A 21,289-nucleotide genomic window follows, 5' to 3' on the forward strand; every position below is an offset into this window, starting at 1 on the left:
ATATCTTTTATTAAAGACCAACTAAACTTAATACATGATTATATCTAACGAGCCATCTTTTTCGCCTCCCTGTCCGCTGTCCATCTCCTTCACCTGTCACTCATGTTAAGGTAGGTTTACAAATATTAAGGTAGGTTCACATAACATAACATGCCCCTTTTTTTTACAAAAAAAAACTAAACTATCCCAACAACCTAAATCTACCCGCAACACTACACTGCCGCATTACTCTTCTGAAAATGAAAACCTTTTTGGTCTATTTACAATTCGACCACTCCTGGTACAAAATTGATTACTTACATTTAGTCTATGTGACCTATTTAAGCTAACATTTAAATTGTCATAACTTTGATTTGAAATTGATGTATCGTTGTTCATATTTGGAGCCTCATACAAATTGGAACTAGCTGCTGTACTATTTTCATGCTTAACTATCACCTCACTATTTTGTCTACTAATTGTAGGGAGGGTGTTCCACAGCGAAACATGTTCCACACTGAAACAAAGAAATTTTAAAATTCAAATACCGCGCCAAATCAACGCAACCTTCGCTTCAGAGAAGTTCACGCCGTCCTCTACTTGTTATCTTAACCTCAGTGTGTGTAAATCCGCCGTTCTGTTGCGACGAAAAAAATATTGTTTTTCTGGTTCCAAGTAAATTTTAAGTGATATATTTTCAACCCGGTAAGTCTCCAATTATTTAATTTAATATTTGCTAAGAACGTTGCGAGGTAAGGTACATAATTGATTGATGATTTCTGAAATTTGCGGCATTTTGAATGTTTTAGGTTAGGTTGTTAAGTTAATTGTTGGGAAAAGTGCTTAATGGTCCAGATTGAAACAAGTCCATGTGGGGCACAGTGAAACATATTTCACTGTTCCCCATGACACATGCAACAATGTTTTAGTTATTTATTTTTTAGTTGTCATCCAAGTTTAAGATGGCTCGTAACCGTAAGCGCAAAACAAACATTGGCACTTTCAGTCAAGAACAGATGAAAGCAGCTGTGCGTCTCGTTGTTCAAGAAAATCTGCCTATAAGACGAGCAGCCGAATTACAAGGTGTTGCATATGTTACTTTGTTTAGATAAGAAATCAGATGCATTTAAGTAACTTTTTCTGTTGTATGATGCACTATTTTTCATTTCTAAAAATAGTTTTTCTTTTATTTTAGGTATGTACGCAAAGTTAAAGCGAACCCCGATTCAGACACTGTTTTTCGTCCCAAATATGATGTGAGGTTAATTTTTACACATGATGAAGAGAAAACCTTAGTTGACTATATTTTGACCTCTGCAAAGATGTGCTATGGACTTACTCCACTGGAATGCCGCAAGCTTGCGTTTGAGTCAGCAATAAAAAACAATAAGGAAATCCCTAATAATTGGAAAGAACAAAAAATGGCAGGTAGAGAGTGGTATTTTGGCTTCAGGAAAAGGCATCCAGAATTAAGTTGTCGAAAACCAGAAGCTTGTAGTTTATCCTGTTCTACTGCGTTTAACAGGTACAATGTTTCAACTTTTTTCAAAAATCTTGAAACAGTTCTTAAGCGTGAGGCTCGTTTTAGTGATGGCAGTAGAGTCTTTAATTTAGACGAAACTGGAACCACCACAGTTCATGCTCCTCCTAAAATTCTTGCCAAAAAAGGTATGAAATAGGTCTCTCAATGTACTAGTGGGGATAGAGGGGTTCTTGTAACGACCTGCAGTATCATTTGTGCTGATGGTTATGCCTTACCTCCGGCCATGGTATTTCCCAGAGTTCATTTCAAGGAAATGATGATACAAGATGCTCCAGCTGGTACGTTGGGATTGGCTGCTTCTTCTGGATAGGTGAACAGGGAATTATTTCCGGAAGTAATGGAACATTTTATAAAATATTCTTCTAGTTCTCGTAACAACCCCAGCCTTCTCATCGTGGATAATCACGAGAGCCATTTGTCAATGGAAACCTTGGATCTTGCAAAGTCGAATGGGGTCACAATATTGACCCTACCTCCACACTGCTCAAACAAAATGCAGCCCTTAGATGTAGCAGTATTTTCATCGTTCAAGGCGCATTATAACAATGCCATGCAAGGTTGGCTTCTTAATCACCCTGGTATTCCAGTAAATATTTTTAATGTCGGAAGATTTGTTAAAGTTGCGCATGAAAGATCAATGACACCTACGAACATCAGTTCAGGATTTAAGAAAACTGGCATCTTTCTGATGAACTGATGAAACGCCAGCAGAAAATAAAACCAATAATAAATCTTCTTTTGTTTCTCCACAAATCTTTCGAGGATTTCCAAAGGCACAAAAAAGAAAGATTCAGAAATCTAGAAGGCAAGGAAAAACAATTATTGCGAATGACACTCCTGAAAAGGACGAACTAGCTAAAATGGAATTGAGTAGAAAAAAAGTAAACCAAACAGCTGTTAAAAAGGTGACAAGAAAAATTACAGATGATGATGATGACGAAGAACAAGAATGGCAGGAATCATCAAGTGAAAGCGATTGGACACCGGAAGATCCAATTCCAGATCTTACTGAGGAATTAACCAGACCTCCAACTAAAATAACTTCGTTTTGGTACAGTTTACGACCAAGAATTTGATTAACTTTGTTGGGAAAATATTGAACGTTTTGGAAAAAGATGAATTTGAAATTTCCTTTATGAGGAAAAGCGCAAAAGTAACTGGCAAATTCTTCTTTCCTACAAATCCAGATATTTCAGTTGTTCGGTTAGAAGATATTAAAATGCTTTTACCTCAACCGAATCTTTCTGGCTCAACGTCAAGACAAAATGCCTACATGAGTTTTGAAATAAATTTTAACAATCATGACGTTCGGTAAAATATATCTATTAATAAGTTCATTGAGGTCCTAGTGAGTAAAACTTGTATGACACTACATATTTTACATTAAACATATTTTTGTTTAGAAAGTGTTTCATTGTACCCCACCGATAGTTTCAGTGTGCCCCATATTTGGGGCACACTGAAACAAATGACATGGTAATAAAAAAATAATAAAAGATAGGTAATATTATTAAGTAATTCAAACTAATCGCTGCTATAATGACAAGTAATGTCTAATATTTGCGATATTACAAACAAATTATACAAAAATCTAATTTTTCTAAAAAAAAATGTCATTTGAAAAAAAAATTATTCACTGTGGAACACTCTCCCCTACTGGCAGGCTTTAATATGTGTTGTCTGTTCCTACGATAATGTACACCTTCAGGTGTTCTGACGACATATGATCTTGGAAAAGGACCTATTTCTATCACAGTAGCTGGTAACCACGGTGATGATGGAACCTTTTTATAAAATACATTTTCTCCAACAAACAGATTCGGTAAGTTTCTAGCTGACCTACCATGATATTCTTTTACTTTCCTTTCTTTTTCCTTAATAAATTTGTTATATTCGTCCCTATCAATTGTTTTTGGTATGAGTATTTTTTCACTAACAGGTAATTTCATTCTTAAATTACCTGACATTAATAACTGTGCTGGAGAATAACCACATTCTAACGTTGTATTTCTGTATTGCAACATTCCCTGATATGGATCAGAGCCTGACTCTATACACTTATTAAAAATATTCTTTACAGCTTGAACTGTCCTCTCTACCAAACCATTACTTTTTGGATAATAAGGACTAGAACTTTGATAAGTAATGTCCCAATCTACTAAAAATGACTGAAACTCTTTTGATGAGAATGGGGGACCATTATCAGACATTAAGATCAATGGTATTCCATGTCTCGCAAATATAGACTTCATTGTACTAATGACCTCTTTTGCTGAAGTATTATTTAAAGGCGCTATTTCAAAGTATTTAGAATAATAATCTACTAATAATATATATGTGACTTTACTATAATAAAAAAATCAACACCAATTTTCTGCCAAGGTAAAGTTGGTATTTCATGTGGTAATAGTTGTTCTGAACTATTTGATCTATGATATTTAATACATACTGGACACTGTTCAACTTTATTCTTTATATCTACTATCATGCTTGGCCAAAAAACTACTGTACGTGCTTGTCGAATACATTTTTCATATCCTAAATGTCCTTCATGAATTATTTCTAATATAACTTGACGCAATGATTCAGGAATTATTATTTGATTTCCTCTAAAGACTAATCCATCCACAACATGTATTTCATGATTGAAATTGTAATACGGTTTAACCTCCGTTTCCAATTTATTTTTTGAACTTGGCCAACCTTCATTATAATATCTTATTGACTGTAAAACTCTATCAGTTTTGGTTGCTGCCTGTATTTCCATTAATTTCTTTGAAGACACAGCTAAATTGTTAACTAATAAACTTCCATGTATACGTAACTCTTCATCTCCACTATCAGTATTATCTGGACCTTCTACTGGTGCCCTACTTAATGTATCTGCGATGAAAAGAAATTTTCCTGGAGTATAGCTAACTTCTAAATCATAAAGCTGTAAGTTTAGCATCATCCTTTGCAAACGTGTTGGAACCTCAGATAATGGTTTTTTAAAAAGACTGACTAATGGTTTATGATCTGTTTCAACTTGAACTTTTCTACCATAAATGTATTGTTTAAATCTAGTACATCCGAACTGGATTGCATATAACTCTTTCTCTATTTGTGCATAATTTGACTGAGCCTGTGACAAAGATTTAGATGCATATGCTATAGGTTTTTTGTTTTGTAAAATCACTGCACCAACTGCAAATTGTGAACTATCAACTGATAATGTTAAAGGTAAATTGTTATCAAAATATGCTAGTACTGGCGTTTGACTAATCATTTCTTTAAGCGACTCAAATTCTCTTCCATGCTCTTCTGTCCAATGAAAACTAATATTTTTTTTCAATAACAACCTTAAATTTTTTGTACGCTCTGCTAAATTATCTATGTACTCACCTAAATAATTAATAATTCCCAAAAATCTTCTAATATCAGCTACACTGTTAGGAATAGACATTTGACAAATTGCACTTATTTTACTAGAATCTGGACATATGCCTTCTGCACTAAAAATATGACCCAAATATTTTATATCTGATAATAGAAATTTGCATTTGTCCATATTGAATTTTAAATTGAATTGTTTTGCCCTTTCTAGTACTAGTTCTAGTATTTTATTGTGACCTTCCAACGTTTCACTATAAATTAAAATATCATCTATATATAAACAAACTCCTTCTATGTCTCCAACTATTTCATTCATTACTTTATGAAAAATTTCAGGAGCGCAGCTTATACCGTAAGGTAATCTTGTAAATCTAAACCTTCCAAAGGGTGTATTAAATGTGCATAGCTTAGAACTCTCTAAATCTAATGGTATCATCCAAAACCCTGACTGTGCATCTAGTGTTGAAAAATATTTTGCTTTTGCTAATTTTGACCTAATCTCATTAAATGTTGGTATAGGATAATGACATCTTTTTATGGCTTTGTTTAAATTACGGGGATCCAGACAAACTCTCAAACTTTTATTACTTTTTTCGACTAAGACTATTGAATTTACCCATTCACTTGCTTCATTGACTTTTTCTATTACTACCGTAGACAACATTCTGTTTAATTCTTCTTTTAATTTATCATGTAAAGAAAAAGGTATTCTTCTTGGCGGTTCTATTATAGGTTTAATATTTTTATCAATTTCTAAGTGACATACATTAGGTAGACAACCTAGACCAGTAAAAACTTGTTTATTTTTCTCTATTATAGACTCATGACTTACTAGACCAACTCTTTTAACTAATTTTAATTTATGACAAGTATCTAGACCCAAAATTGTTTGACACTCCAAATTCACAATAATGAACTCAATACTTTCTAACCTATTCTCAATTTCACATAACAAATTTACTTTTCCTACTATAGGTATGACATCATTTGAAAAAGACTTTAAATTTATACATGTAGGTACCAGTTCTAACTTTTCTACATTAACCTCATTAAAAATTTTTATTGACATCACATTAGCTTGTGCACCTGTATCTAAATAACATACTACATTTATTTTATTGATTCTGACTACAATTGACCAATTCTGATTAATACTATTCTGACTAATAGTTTTAATAACAAAACATGGATCACTTCCATTATTAGATGATTGTACTGTACTTTCTCTTAAATTTATTTTATTTACTCTTTTAGTTTGACAACATTTTGCATAATGACCTTGTTTTTTACAATAATGACAAATAGCTACTAATGCTGGACATTTATTTCTATGGTTTTCACCACATCTTTGACAAACTTTTCTTACCACTTGATTATTTTCACTATTCTTACTCTGATTTGCACATCCATTATATCTTGATTTAAAATTCTGACTCGTTACCTGACTTTGACTGTTTGTGTTCGTACCATCTATATTGTACCTTTGACTATCATCATTTCTCCAACTTGGACCTGGGACTTCATTTCTATACCTTGAATGATTTGAATTGTGACTCTTGTAACTACTATTTTGGTAAAAATTCGGATCTGGACCATCTTTATTCTTCTCTACTTTGTATACCACTGCTTCTGAATTTTTATTTAACTGTTGTGCTTGCATTTGAGTTGTAATTATATTTTGAGCAGTTTGTAATACCTTTTCTGTCTTCAGATCTACTTCTTGCAATAGTTTTTGCTTAATTGAATGGTATTTAGGATTTAAACCAATAATGAACATGTCACACACCAAACTTTCTTTTAAAATTCCTAATTCACATGTTAAACTCAAATTCTTTAGACTAGTCATGAAATCTTCAATGGTTTCACCATCTTTCTGTACTCTAGTAAGAAAATAATGTCTTTCTACTGTTAAATTTTTCTTTGGGTTACAGTATTTTTCAAATTTCCCTACAACTTCTTGAAATGTTACAGTATCCATGGGCGCGTTCAGCAGACGGAGCAGCTACCGCTCCGCTACTTCCGAATCCATCGGTAAGCGCTGGACCAAATGTCATAAGTCAAAACCTGCTGGATTCCACTACCGCTACCTTATCTGTCAATGTCAAATAATTTGTCATTTTAAAAATTAAATATTTTGTTTACGTTTGTGAGTAGATTGCCAATTTAGCTTGACTTTTAAATATTATTTAACTTTACGTCACATTCATATAATAGGAATATGGAAAGGAATGACATAATTAGAGTATTAGTGGAAGAACTTGCGGACGAGTAAAATAATATCCAGCTAATTTTAAATGTTGTGGATCAGTTTGCACAAAATGAAGAATTAGAGCTAAATAATGTTGAGAGAGCTCAAGTGCCTCGTAATCAAAATTTTTATGAGGAAACCATTCCCCAATATATGGGAGATCTTTTTGTAAAGCATTTTCGCGTGAGTAGGGAATGTGCTGAAGTAGGTTTTAGTAAAGATTATTAGTTCTTTGAAAACTACATATAAATATTTTAGGTAATTACTCAGCAACTAGGAAATTTAGGAGTTATACCCATTGGAGCTACAATTCCTTTAGATAAAAAAGTGCTGTTCACCATCTGGGTTTTAGCTAAACCAGAATCTTTTTAGCCTGTGGCGACAGGTTCAATATAGCCAAGAGCACAGCCCATAGTATTTTTAAAGAAATTGTGTCATGCGTATATGCATCAATATATAATGTGGCCAGATAACCACAATGAAGCAATAATGGTAATTATAGACTTTGATCCAACTATTCAATGTTCTAAAAAAATGTGATTTTAGGCAAACAACCTGAGTTAAATGTTGTGGATTATTTTAATAGGAAACATTTTCATTAAATTATTTTACAAGGTAAATGTTTAACACATGCACACTCACTTGGATATAGTCATTATCATTTTTTAGGTATCTGCAATCATAAGAAAATATTCATAGAAAAGGCAAATAGAATGATGATACTTTTAAATATTTTGGTTCATTAATATTTATTTTATATTTACAAAGTTTTCTTATTTGGCTTATAAACACACTTTCCTCTGTAAAATAATGAATTTTAATAAAAGAAAAGCTACTAAAAATATATCATTTTATTTACAACATTTTATAAGTTTTATTTACAGTGCTATAAATGTAGTTAATACAATAAACTGATTTGGAAGAAGAATATGAATAGTACGATTACAAAAAAAATAACATATACAGTCACAAAATAAGATAACAAATCAATTCAGAAAAAGTCACAAGGTATAATGGTATTAAGTTATCCAATGCATGCAGGTAATGTAACACTAAACACAATACAAAAGCTGAAGTCGAAACAATTACAAAGTTGGATCAGAATTATCACTTTTGAAGGGGAAAACTGATAGATTAAAAATTTGGAGCTTCTTTGAAGAGTTAGCTTATAGAAGAGTTCTGGGAGTAAAGCTGTTATAAGAGTAATTGAATCTATGAAAAGAATATAAAAAGTCTGCACATACCTAGTTGCAATATTGGAGAATAATAAACAAATATTTTGGAGAGAAGTTTGAAGCAGGTGCACAGACTGTTGATAATTTTAAATAGAACTATTAAGTCTCTTTGATTTCTACATACCTCAAGAGAAGTTCAGTATACATTCTAATGCAACATATTCACAGTATACATGCATCCATACAATGGCATGACAGAAAATTGGACAGTCTTAAGTTTCAGTTTAGATGCAATGTAATAGGGGGACAAAACTGTAGATCAGTAAATGAAAAGGGATCTAACCATGGAGAAGGAGATCAAATAGCAGAGATGTAAGAAAAATCTTTGATGGTTCTCTTCACAAATCCAAGTAGCTTCATAGATTTCTGTATTGTTGTGGAAATCTATGATTTATATACAAGGTTAGAGTCAAGGTTCACACCTAGATCTGTAACAGTCGTTACTTTTATTACAATTTATATTAAAATAATAAACAATTTATATTAAAATAATTTCAGAGATGTAGTATGGGTTGCCTAACTTTAAGTGTTCATTTGCCCATTAAGTGTGTATTTTTAATAATTTAAGTTGTCACTCTGATCTAATTTGGTACCATTGCGAACCAAAGAGATGACAGGAGATTAGGGGGAGTGGAAACTGGCTCTTAGTTAACTTGGTTAACAAACTGTGAATTACAATTCACTTTTGATCGAGAGTTTGAAGTGGTACAAAGGTGGTAGTTAGCGAAAGAAAATCCAATTAATGCATAGAATTTCCTTCACTTCAAGAAGTTAAATGTTCTAAGTATAACCATAACAATTTAATTGACGGTGTTTTCGGAAACTCGGGAGGTTGAAGTGAAATTTCTAGCACGGAATTAAGTAGCTATCTGGTAAAGATTTTTTTTTATATTATAAAAACTAACTTTTTGTTCCCACATCCCACATCCTTAAGGTATTCAGAATGACCTTGGGTCACGAATTCAAGCATAGTATGGCCGCTTACAATCATTCTGGCATGAATCTGATTAAAATTCTGAATTTTTCGTAAATCTCTGACATCTATTACAATTTCCACAGATATTTTAATGAACATTAGAGTATTTTATCTATATCCTATTATTCAGATTTATTATTTCATATTTTAATATAGTATTTTGTTCAAGGCCATTATATTTTTACTCTATGTGGAGCAAGGTCACGCTACATCCGATTGGATGGGTTTTTTTATCTACTATAATTATCTTTTTGCTCCGGTTTCTTATGCTGAAAGAAACTTTCCTCACTTCTTCTTTGATTTCTTTTTATCAATGTTGAGATTAGAAGTAACGGGGAATTGTTTTCAGCCACCTACCATGGAATTATAAATTTCCCTCAGAACATCCGAGGGAGAGTACCACTTCAACTCTATTAGAATCAGGGTCATTGGGACAAGCCAGGGAGTATTGTCTACTCCACCCTCATTTTTTCTCCAGCCTGCACCTAGAGGTAGGGCAGGACCGTAATCATTGGAACTGAGCCAATTAGCACCAGCTCCGTGCTAATTTCGGACCTCAAGGAGGACTTCGCTGGGACACCGAAGCCATTCGGGAGTATCCTTCCAGACAACTGTTTCACCTAGGAGGACAGTTGGTTTTTGATTCAGAACTATATATATATCTTGTTTCACCAGTTCTAGTTTTTTTTTATAACATATATATATATATATATATATATATATATATATATATATATATATATATATATATATATATATATATATATATATATATATATATATATATATATATATATATATATATATATATATATATATATATATATATATATGGTTTCAGTTGTTTTCCGGGTTTGACTCCGCGTTAAATATTTTTGGTTTTTAGAAAAACCATTGTTTTGACGACGTTTCGGCAAGGTCACACTTGCCATTGTCAAGTCAGATTCTGCTTCGTCTTGATGTTACAGGCGAACTGATTTCTCGGTCGCTGCACGCTGAGTTTAAATATCTTGTTGCGCTTCTTGTCATTGGTCCTGTGCGCAGAGTGGGCGTGGTCTTCTTCGCTATTTTAATTTTTACGTTTTTCTGCAGAATTGTTTTCCACGTATTTGGGAGTCTTTGGGCATCATCTCTGGTGTTTAAATTTTTCGGATGTTTTTCGATCTCTATGGCTTCTCTGATTACACGTTTGGCCTTATTTTCGATGTTGGCTAGCATTGTTGTTCCATTTAAGTCTATTTTATGTCCTGTGTTTATGACATGTTGTGCTAGGGATGAAGTTTTTTCTTTTCTTTCGATGGCGTTTCGATGTTCTTCGCGTCTAACCTGTATCCTTCGATTTGTTTGTCCGATGTACGATTTATCGCAGTCTTCACACGGGATCCTGTATACGCCTTGATTTTCTAATGCAACTTTTGTTTTTGCTGATGGTAATATGGTTGCTATTTTTCTGTCGGTGTTAAAAATAGTTTCTATTTTGTTTTTTCTTAGAACTCTGCTGATTTTGTCTGTCGTACCCTTTATATAGGGCAGGATAGTTTTACCGACTGGTTTTTCTTCTTTTTCTGGATCTTTGCTGTTGTTTCGGGATTTATGTGCTTTTTCAATCATGAACATGGAGAAACCATTTTTTCTTAGACTTGTTTTGACTTTGTGCATTTCTTCATTCTTATGGTCCTCATCTGCGAGTTTCTCAGATCTTGTTATTAAGGTTTTTATTACCGAATTTAATTGTGCAGGATGATGGTGTGAGTCTGCGTGTAAGTACCTGTCAGTATGGGTTGGTTTTCGGTATACTGTATGTCCTATGCTTCCATCTTCTTTCTTAATAACTAACACATCTAGGAATGGAAGTTGTTGGTTATTCTCCCGTTCCATGGTAAACTGTATTTTTGGATGGATATTGTTAATGTGTTGTAGAAATTTATTAAGTTTCTCTTCTCCGTGCGTCCAGATAATAAATGTGTCGTCAACATACCTAAGCCACAGTTTGGGTTTATGCTCTGCTGTTTCTATTGCTTTTGATTCCATATCTTGCATAAAAAGGTTGGCTATTACGGGGGACAGTGGTGAACCCATCGGTGCTCCTTCGACTTGTTTGTACCTCTGGTCCTTGTAGATGAAGTAGGTGTTGTTTAAGCAATGCCTCGTTAAGTTTAGTGTATCCTGTGGTATTGGATATTTTCTATGTATAATTTCTAATGTTTCTTCTACTGGGACATTGGTGAATAATGAGATTACATCAAAGCTCACTAATAAGTGTTCAGGTTCCAGAATAACGTCCTTGATACGGTCGATAAAGTGGCTTGCGTTCTTGACGTAAGAATCCGCTTCCTCCGCATATGGTTGTAGCTGGTCAGCCAGAAATTTTGCCAGTGATTGTAACGGTGATCCAATAGAGCTGACTATTGGTCGTAATGGTAGCTCTGCCTTATGTACTTTAGGTAAACCGTACAGTTTTGGACATCTTGACGACTTTTCTCGTGGAATAAGCTGGAACTTTTGTTCTTTCTTGATGTTTGACGCTTGTATTTTGGCTTTCGTTGTTTTCTCCAGATACGTTGTTGGGTCTGTTGCGATTTTTTGATATGCACTATCGTTTAGAATGTTTTTTATTTTTGTGTCGTAGTCTTCAATGTTCATTATGACAGTAGCGTTACCCTTGTCAGCTGGAAGAACGATAATGTCTTTGTTTTGTTGTATATTCTTCAAGGCTTTCTTTTCTTCGTAAGTTAGATTCTTTTTCGGAGGCTTGGCTGTTCTTAATATTTGTGATACGTCTTGTCTAATAATCTCGGCTGTTTCTGATGGTAATTTAGTGATAGTCGTTTCCACTTCGCTAATGATGTTTTCGATGGGAATACGTGTCGGTGCAATAGCAAAATTAAACCCTTTGGAAAGGACACTATTTGTAGCTTCATCCAAAGTAAGATTTGAGAAATTGTAGACTAAATTATTGGATTCTGTTGTTGGTAGTTCCTTATTCTTTGGTCGTTGTTGTAGTATCAATTTCTCAAACTTTTTGATTTGTTTTTTCTTGGTGAGATCAGCATCTGTCTCCGATCGAAAGTTTGTGAGTTTGTCGAAGATGTTCCACATAATCGGATGTACTTTGTTACTTAGTGTGAGATATAGCTTTAGCAACTCTGAATTTACTTTATCGATGTCTCGTCTGGAATCTTGAATTGCTTCTCTAGTAAGTGCTAGACTTGCCCTTTTTAAAATATTCTTAGTTTTATGGTTGTTTTTGTGGAAACTTAACTTCATACAAGTGGGTATTATGGCTTCATCGCGGCAGCGTTCTAAAAAGGTTAGGTTACAAAGTAACTTACCTCGCTTTGACCGTAGTTTTTCATATCGTCTAAGGTCTCGTAGAATTTCCTCCCCGTAGAGGTTAATTATATTGAATTACCCGGAAAACAACTGAAACCACATATAGCTCCCGCGGAAATTTCAAATTCAATATAATTAACCTCTACGGGGAGGAAATTCTACGAGACCTTAGACGATATGAAAAACTACGGTCAAAGCGAGGTAAGTTACTTTGTAACCTAACCTTTTTAGAACGCTGCCGCGATGAAGCCATAATACCCACTTGTATGAAGTTAAGTTTCCACAAAAACAACCATAAAACTAAGAATATTTTAAAAAGGGCAAGTCTAGCACTTACTAGAGAAGCAATTCAAGATTCCAGACGAGACATCGATAAAGTAAATTCAGAGTTGCTAAAGCTATATCTCACACTAAGTAACAAAGTACATCCGATTATGTGGAACATCTTCGACAAACTCACAAACTTTCGATCGGAGACAGATGCTGATCTCACCAAGAAAAAACAAATCAAAAAGTTTGAGAAATTGATACTACAACAACGACCAAAGAATAAGGAACTACCAACAACAGAATCCAATAATTTAGTCTACAATTTCTCAAATCTTACTTTGGATGAAGCTACAAATAGTGTCCTTTCCAAAGGGTTTAATTTTGCTATTGCACCGACACGTATTCCCATCGAAAACATCATTAGCGAAGTGGAAACGACTATCACTAAATTACCATCAGAAACAGCCGAGATTATTAGACAAGACGTATCACAAATATTAAGAACAGCCAAGCCTCCGAAAAAGAATCTAACTTACGAAGAAAAGAAAGCCTTGAAGAATATACAACAAAACAAAGACATTATCGTTCTTCCAGCTGACAAGGGTAACGCTACTGTCATAATGAACATTGAAGACTACGACACAAAAATAAAAAACATTCTAAACGATAGTGCATATCAAAAAATCGCAACAGACCCAACAACGTATCTGGAGAAAACAACGAAAGCCAAAATACAAGCGTCAAACATCAAGAAAGAACAACAGTTCCAGCTTATTCCACGAGAAAAGTCGTCAAGATGTCCAAAACTGTACGGTTTACCTAAAGTACATAAGGCAGAGCTACCATTACGACCAATAGTCAGCTCTATTGGATCACCGTTACAATCACTGGCAAAATTTCTGGCTGACCAGCTACAACCATATGCGGAGGAAGCGGATTCTTACGTCAAGAACGCAAGCCACTTTATCGACCGTATCAAGGACGTTATTCTGGAACCTGAACACTTATTAGTGAGCTTTGATGTAATCTCATTATTCACCAATGTCCCAGTAGAAGAAACATTAGAAATTATACATAGAAAATATCCAATACCACAGGATACACTAAACTTAACGAGGCATTGCTTAAACAACACCTACTTCATCTACAAGGACCAGAGGTACAAACAAGTCGAAGGAGCACCGATGGGTTCACCACTGTCCCCCGTAATAGCCAACCTTTTTATGCAAGATATGGAATCAAAAGCAATAGAAACAGCAGAGCATAAACCCAAACTGTGGCTTAGGTATGTTGACGACACATTTATTATCTGGACGCACGGAGAAGAGAAACTTAATAAATTTCTACAACACATTAACAATATCCATCCAAAAATACAGTTTACCATGGAACGGGAGAATAACCAACAACTTCCATTCCTAGATGTGTTAGTTATTAAGAAAGAAGATGGAAGCATAGGACATACAGTATACCGAAAACCAACCCATACTGACAGGTACTTACACGCAGACTCACACCATCATCCTGCACAATTAAATTCGGTAATAAAAACCTTAATAACAAGATCTGAGAAACTCGCAGATGAGGACCATAAGAATGAAGAAATGCACAAAGTCAAAACAAGTCTAAGAAAAAATGGTTTCTCCATGTTCATGATTGAAAAAGCACATAAATCCCGAAACAACAGCAAAGATCCAGAAAAAGAAGAAAAACCAGTCGGTAAAACTATCCTGCCCTATATAAAGGGTACGACAGACAAAATCAGCAGAGTTCTAAGAAAAAACAAAATAGAAACTATTTTTAACACCGACAGAAAAATAGCAACCATATTACCATCAGCAAAAACAAAAGTTGCATTAGAAAATCAAGGCGTATACAGGATCCCGTGTGAAGACTGCGATAAATCGTACATCGGACAAACAAATCGAAGGATACAGGTTAGACGCGAAGAACATCGAAACGCCATCGAAAGAAAAGAAAAAACTTCATCCCTAGCACAACATGTCATAAACACAGGACATAAAATAGACTTAAATGGAACAACAATGCTAGCCAACATCGAAAATAAGGCCAAACGTGTAATCAGAGAAGCCATAGAGATCGAAAAACATCCGAAAAATTTAAACACCAGAGATGATGCCCAAAGACTCCCAAATACGTGGAAAACAATTCTGCAGAAAAACGTAAAAATTAAAATAGCGAAGAAGACCACGCCCACTCTGCGCACAGGACCAATGACAAGAAGCGCAACAAGATATTTAAACTCAGCGTGCAGCGACCGAGAAATCAGTTCGCCTGTAACATCAAGACGAAGCAGAATCTGACTTGACAATGGCAAGTGTGACCTTGCCGAAACGTCGTCAAAACAATGGTTTTTCTAAAAACCAAAAATATTTAACGCGGAGTCAAACCCGGAAAACAACTGAAACCACATATAGCTCCCGCGGAAATTTCAAATTCAATATATATATATATATATATATATATATATATATATATATATATATATATATATATTAATTAATATAACTCCCCTTGGTGTAAGGTATCGGTAAGTTTGAGCTCAAATTCTACCCAGAGATTATCTTCCATTGTTTTTTTTGTATTATATATATATATATATATATATATATATATATATATATATATATATATATACATATATTAATTAATATAACTCCCCTTGGTGTAAGGTATCGGTAAGTTTGAGCTCAAATTCTACCCAGAGATTATCTTCCATTGTTTTTTTTGTATTAACCATTTATTTCATTATTAACTTTAATTATTTCATTATTTGTTTACTTAACTAATTTTTTTTATATTTCATCTTGCGTTATTAACTCTGGTTATTATCCCTTCAGGATAATAGACCGTTTCAATTGTTTAACTTGGCTTGTTCCCATTTATGTATTATTTTGTTTATATTTGAATTTGGAGGTGTTTAACAATATTGTTGGTCATATTGTAGGTTAGTATGATATATTTACTTGGCTATACGTTCTTCCAACGTTAGCATTATTTTGTTTAAGGTTGTTTTTAACCTAGATGTAGGTTGTACACTCTATATCAGAGTTATTCTGTGTAGTTTTCAACTTTTTGTTATAGTTGTTTTCAACATTTCCGTTATAATATTATATTGTGAAATTTTCATATACTTTTTGGTAACTTAGAGGTTACATGGTTCATGAATAATAGAGGTAGTTTTTCTTGTTGGTATGATCTGGTACACAAGTTGAAGTCAGATTTTCTTCCTTACTCATTCCAGGATGATCTATTGGACCGTATCCACGTAGTTATTCAGGTAATACGTATTGTTTGGTAGTTGTAGATTACTTCACCAAATTTCCTTTAGTTTGCCCTCTTCGTAAGGCTACAACTCCAGCTATTTTGAAGTTCTTAGAGGAGCAAGTGTTCTTACTATTTGGTATTCCCCAAATAGTATCATGTGATAATGGTCCACAATTTATTTCTAAAGCCTTTAAAGATCTTTTAAGTAAATATAAGGTCCAAAAGATATTCTATAATGCTGCGTACCATCCGCAAGCAAACCATACTGAGAGAGTGAATCGAAGTATTGTCACAGCCTTGAGATCATACACTTTCCCAGATCACAGAGCTTGGGATCAATATATTCACTCCATAGCTCAAGCCATAAGGACTTCTGTCCATGAAGTGACACAGTGCTCCCCATCATACTTGAATTTTGGCAGAAACATTGCTTTATCTGGTGACTATTTTGGGTTAATTTCTGAAAATTCCGCAAATCTCCCTCAAATATCCGAGAGACTTCATCGTCTAGATGACCTTCAGACTCTACCCCCAATTTTTGCTGATATCAGGAAGAAGTTAAAAACTTCTTACCTCCGGAACAAAAGTCAATACAATTTGAGGAAGAGAGATTTGCGATTCTTTGTTGGCGATAGAGTTTTAAAGAGAAACTTTGTAAAATCAAGTAAGGCTGATGCTATTTCGGCAAAATTTTGCCAGAAATACATTCCGTGTACGGTTGTAAGGGTAATATCTCCTTTGGTATATGAATTAAGGGACAATTCGACCAACAAACGAATTGGTCAATTTCATGTAAAGGATTTACTGCCTGATAACACCATCGACGAGGTTAGTTCTTCATCCTCAGAAGAAGACTAACTTAACACTTTCGTTTAAGCTAATCTCTTTCTCTGCTTGTCTTTAGCTTATTTTGATTATATTTTGCATTTTAGTCTAAGATTTTCTTAATCACCAGATAACGTAGGTACACCGCTATTTTTTATATCTTTTGGCATTGGTTAATGACTTCTATAACTTATTAGATAATTAGTATGTATGACTTATCCATTTTCTTTTGTATTATAAATGATGCACTTTATAATGAATTAATATTCTTAAGTACTAATTTTCCCAGGAGAATTACTCCTTTTAACCTCTTATGATACGAGGGTTGTTTAGTATATATTTACATATTTAGATTTATACTTATAGTTAATCCTATTACTGATAAGGAACTATGGAACTATGTTGTTACACTACTGGATCATATATTGTGTGTTATATTTTTGATATTTGATTCCTTAGTATTTGTTTTGATATATTTGTTCAATATTTGCCAATTTGGAAAGATGTTGTGATTTTTTTTTATCTTTGGTCTGCTTTATTCTCACTTGTCACGAAAATCTTAAATACTCTACAATAATTTATGTCCTGATTCCATATACAGGATGGTTCTGGAATTAGTTTGGAATTTTGAAGTAGGTAAGGATGACCGGTGTCCTTCTTATTTCTTCTTATTTATTCTTCTGAATTTTCTGTCAATGAATCTGTCAATACTCAGCTTTAGTGAATACGTGGGTTCGAGATTGTTGCTCAGCAACTGATCACTGCTGCTCAATTAGGTTCGTACTATATGTGTTTATTGCAGAGTAGGCAGATGTTTATGCCTCATAATATTTCTGGTCAGGAAATGCTCGCGACATGTCCTAACCATTCTTGTGTGATTGTCCCAATATTCCAGTTACCTTTTCACAACTTGATAGGGAAGTTTAATTAGTTCATATTAGTTATCTTACTTCAGGTTATGTTTTTTCTTTAACTATCCCTACACATGTCAAGTTAGTCATTTTCATTATTTAAGAGTTTAGACAAATGAGTTGTTCTCTTAGTGTAATCCCACTTCTTTCCTTAGGCATAAATTGCTGTTTAGATTTAGGACTATTCCCGGATAATTCCATGCTGCGAGAACTTGTTATAAATCTACAGTTTTGTTCAAAATTGGTTGCTTGTTCTCGACATATTTTTTTCTATCGTTAGTAATGGTATTATAGGAAAAGTCCACCACTTATATTTTCTTAGGATTTCTATTGGGATTTTATCGGTGTCTGGTTATTCTCATACATCTGTTGTAGTCACATGCTATAGTCAGCGAATACCAGCACACTCAAAATTTATTTAGCCTCTGAATTCCTTTAGTCCATTTTAGACTTTAGGTATTTATCTTTATCTTTGGTTTAGTTCAGTTACATATTACATTACTTAGTCTGAATAAGTGTGACAATGCTGCTTCATATTTTAGGAAATTTTGCTTTATTGTAATTACTTAGTTGGTATTGGCTCATATTACCGGATGAGGGTAAGAGCTAATTTAGTTATTAGCATTAGTGAGAATTGGTCCTTTCCTGATCGTTCTTCTTTGGATATGCTCTATTTATAAATCTGGTGTCCATCGATAGTCCGATTTTGGATTCAGTGTCTGATTCCTCACTTATTTGGTTTATTTGGTTATGTAGGTTCGTATCACCAGATGTGGGTGTACGTAGACCTCATTTAGTTTTGAGATTTAGTATTGGTGTGAATGGGTCCATAAATTTTCCTGGTCGTTCTTCTTTGGATATGCTTTTATGAATCTGGTGTCCATTGATAGTCTGACTTTGGATTAAGCGTCCTATTTCACATTTATTTTGGTTATTACGTCTTTGATATACTTTGGTATGTTTACGATTTAGATTACTATTTGTGTTATTTGGTTTGGTGAGAATTGCTCCATAAATCTTCCTGATTGTTCTTCTCTGGATATATTACTATGAATCTGGTGTCCATTGTTAGTTCAATTTTGGATTAAGTGTTCAATTCTTAACCTATTTAGTTTATGATTTCTTTGATCTTAGTTTAGTATATCTCCGGGTGAGATATTGGTCGAATTGGCTCATACATTTGCCTGGTTGTTCGTCCTTGGATATACTTAGTCTTATAGATCTGATGTCCATGGATAGTTCAATTTTGGATTTAGTGCCCAATTCGACATTTATTTGTCAGCAAGAATTTAGTTGGTATATTTAGTTAATATTTGGCTTTTAAGCATATTGTCGATTGAGATTTTGATTTTTACTTTGAGTCATCTGAGTTTGTGGTGTCTGGCGCCATGACCATTCTTTTTTTTCCCGTGATCTTTAGTTCGTGGTTATTTTTTTTTGTGTAAACTTGCGGATCAACGTGGAATGTTAGGCCAGTACACTTAGTTATTGATACTTTTAATTTTAGAAAAAAAAAAATTTTTGATTAAAATTTTTTTTTTCCGACTAGTAGGGGAATGTAACAGTCGTTACTTTTATTACAATTTATATTAAAATAATAAACAATTTATATTAAAATAATTTCAGAGATGTACTATGGGTTGCCTAACTTTAAGTGTTCATTTGCCCATTAAGTGTGTATTTTTAATAATTTAAGTTGTCACTCTGATCTAATTTGGTACCATTGCGAACCAAAGAGATGACAGGAGATTAGGGGGAGTGGAAACTGGCTCTTAGTTAACTTGGTTAACAAACTGTGAATTACAATTCACTTTTGATCGAGAGTTTGAAGTGGTACAAAGGTGGTAGTTAGCGAAAGAAAATCCAATTAATGCATAGAATTTCCTTCACTTCAAGAAGTTAAATGTTCTAAGTATAACCATAACAATTTAATTGACGGTGTTTTCGGAAACTCGGGAGGTTGAAGTGAAATTTCTAGCACGGAATTAAGTAGCTATCTGGTAAAGAATTTTTTTTTATATTATAAAAACTAACTTTTTGTTCCCACATCCCACATCCTTAAGGTATTCAGAATGACCTTGGGTCACGAATTCAAGCATAGTATGGCCGCTTACAATCATTCTGGCATGAATCTGATTAAAATTCTGAATTTTTCGTAAATCTCTGACATCTATTACAATTTCCACAGATATTTTAATGAACATTAGAGTATTTTATCTATATCCTATTATTCAGATTTATTATTTCATATTTTAATATAGTATTTTGTTCAAGGCCATTATATTTTTACTCTATGTGGAGCAAGGTCACGCTACATCCGATTGGATGGGTTTTTTTATCTACTATAATTATCTTTTTGCTCCAGTTTCTTATGCTGAAAGAAACTTTCCTCACTTCTTCTTTGATTTCTTTTTATCAATGTTGAGATTAGAAGTAACGGGGAATTGTTTTCAGCCACCTACCATGGAATTATAAATTTCCCTCAGAACATCCGAGGGAGAGTACCACTTCAACTCTATTAGAATCAGGGTCATTGGGACAAGCCAGGGAGTATTGTCTACTCCACCCTCATTTTTTCTCCAGCCTGCACCTAGAGGTAGGGCAGGACCGTAATAATTGGAACTGAGCCAATTAGCACCAGCTCCGTGCTAATTTCGGACCTCAAGGAGGACTTCGCTGGGACACCGAAGCCATTCGGGAGTATCCTTCCAGACAACTGTTTCACCTAGGAGGACAGTTGGTTTTTAATTCAGAACTATATATATATATATATATATATATATCTTGTTTCACCAGTTCTAGTTTTTTTTTATAACATTATATATATATATATATATATATATATATATATATATATATATATATATATATATATATTAATTAATATAACTCCCCTTGGTGTAAGGTATCGGTAAGTTTGAGCTCAAATTCTACCCAGAGATTATCTTCCATTGTTTTTTTTGTATTAACCATTTATTTCATTATTAACTTTAATTATTTCATTATTTGTTTACTTAACTAATTTTTTTTATATTTCATCTTGCGTTATTAACTCTGGTTATTATCCCTTCAGGATAATAGACCGTTTCAATTGTTTAACTTGGCTTGTTCCCATTTATGTATTATTTTGTTTATATTTGAATTTGGAGGTGTTTAACAATATTGTTGGTCATATTGTAGGTTAGTATGATATATTTACTTGGCTATACGTTCTTCCAACGTTAGCATTATTTTGTTTAAGGTTGTTTTTAACCTAGATGTAGGTTGTACACTCTATATCAGAGTTATTCTGTGTAGTTTTCAACT

The sequence above is a fragment of the Diabrotica undecimpunctata genome, chromosome 1 (assembly GCF_040954645.1).
Source record: "Diabrotica undecimpunctata isolate CICGRU chromosome 1, icDiaUnde3, whole genome shotgun sequence".
In the NCBI taxonomy this organism is placed as follows: domain Eukaryota; kingdom Metazoa; phylum Arthropoda; class Insecta; order Coleoptera; family Chrysomelidae; genus Diabrotica; species Diabrotica undecimpunctata.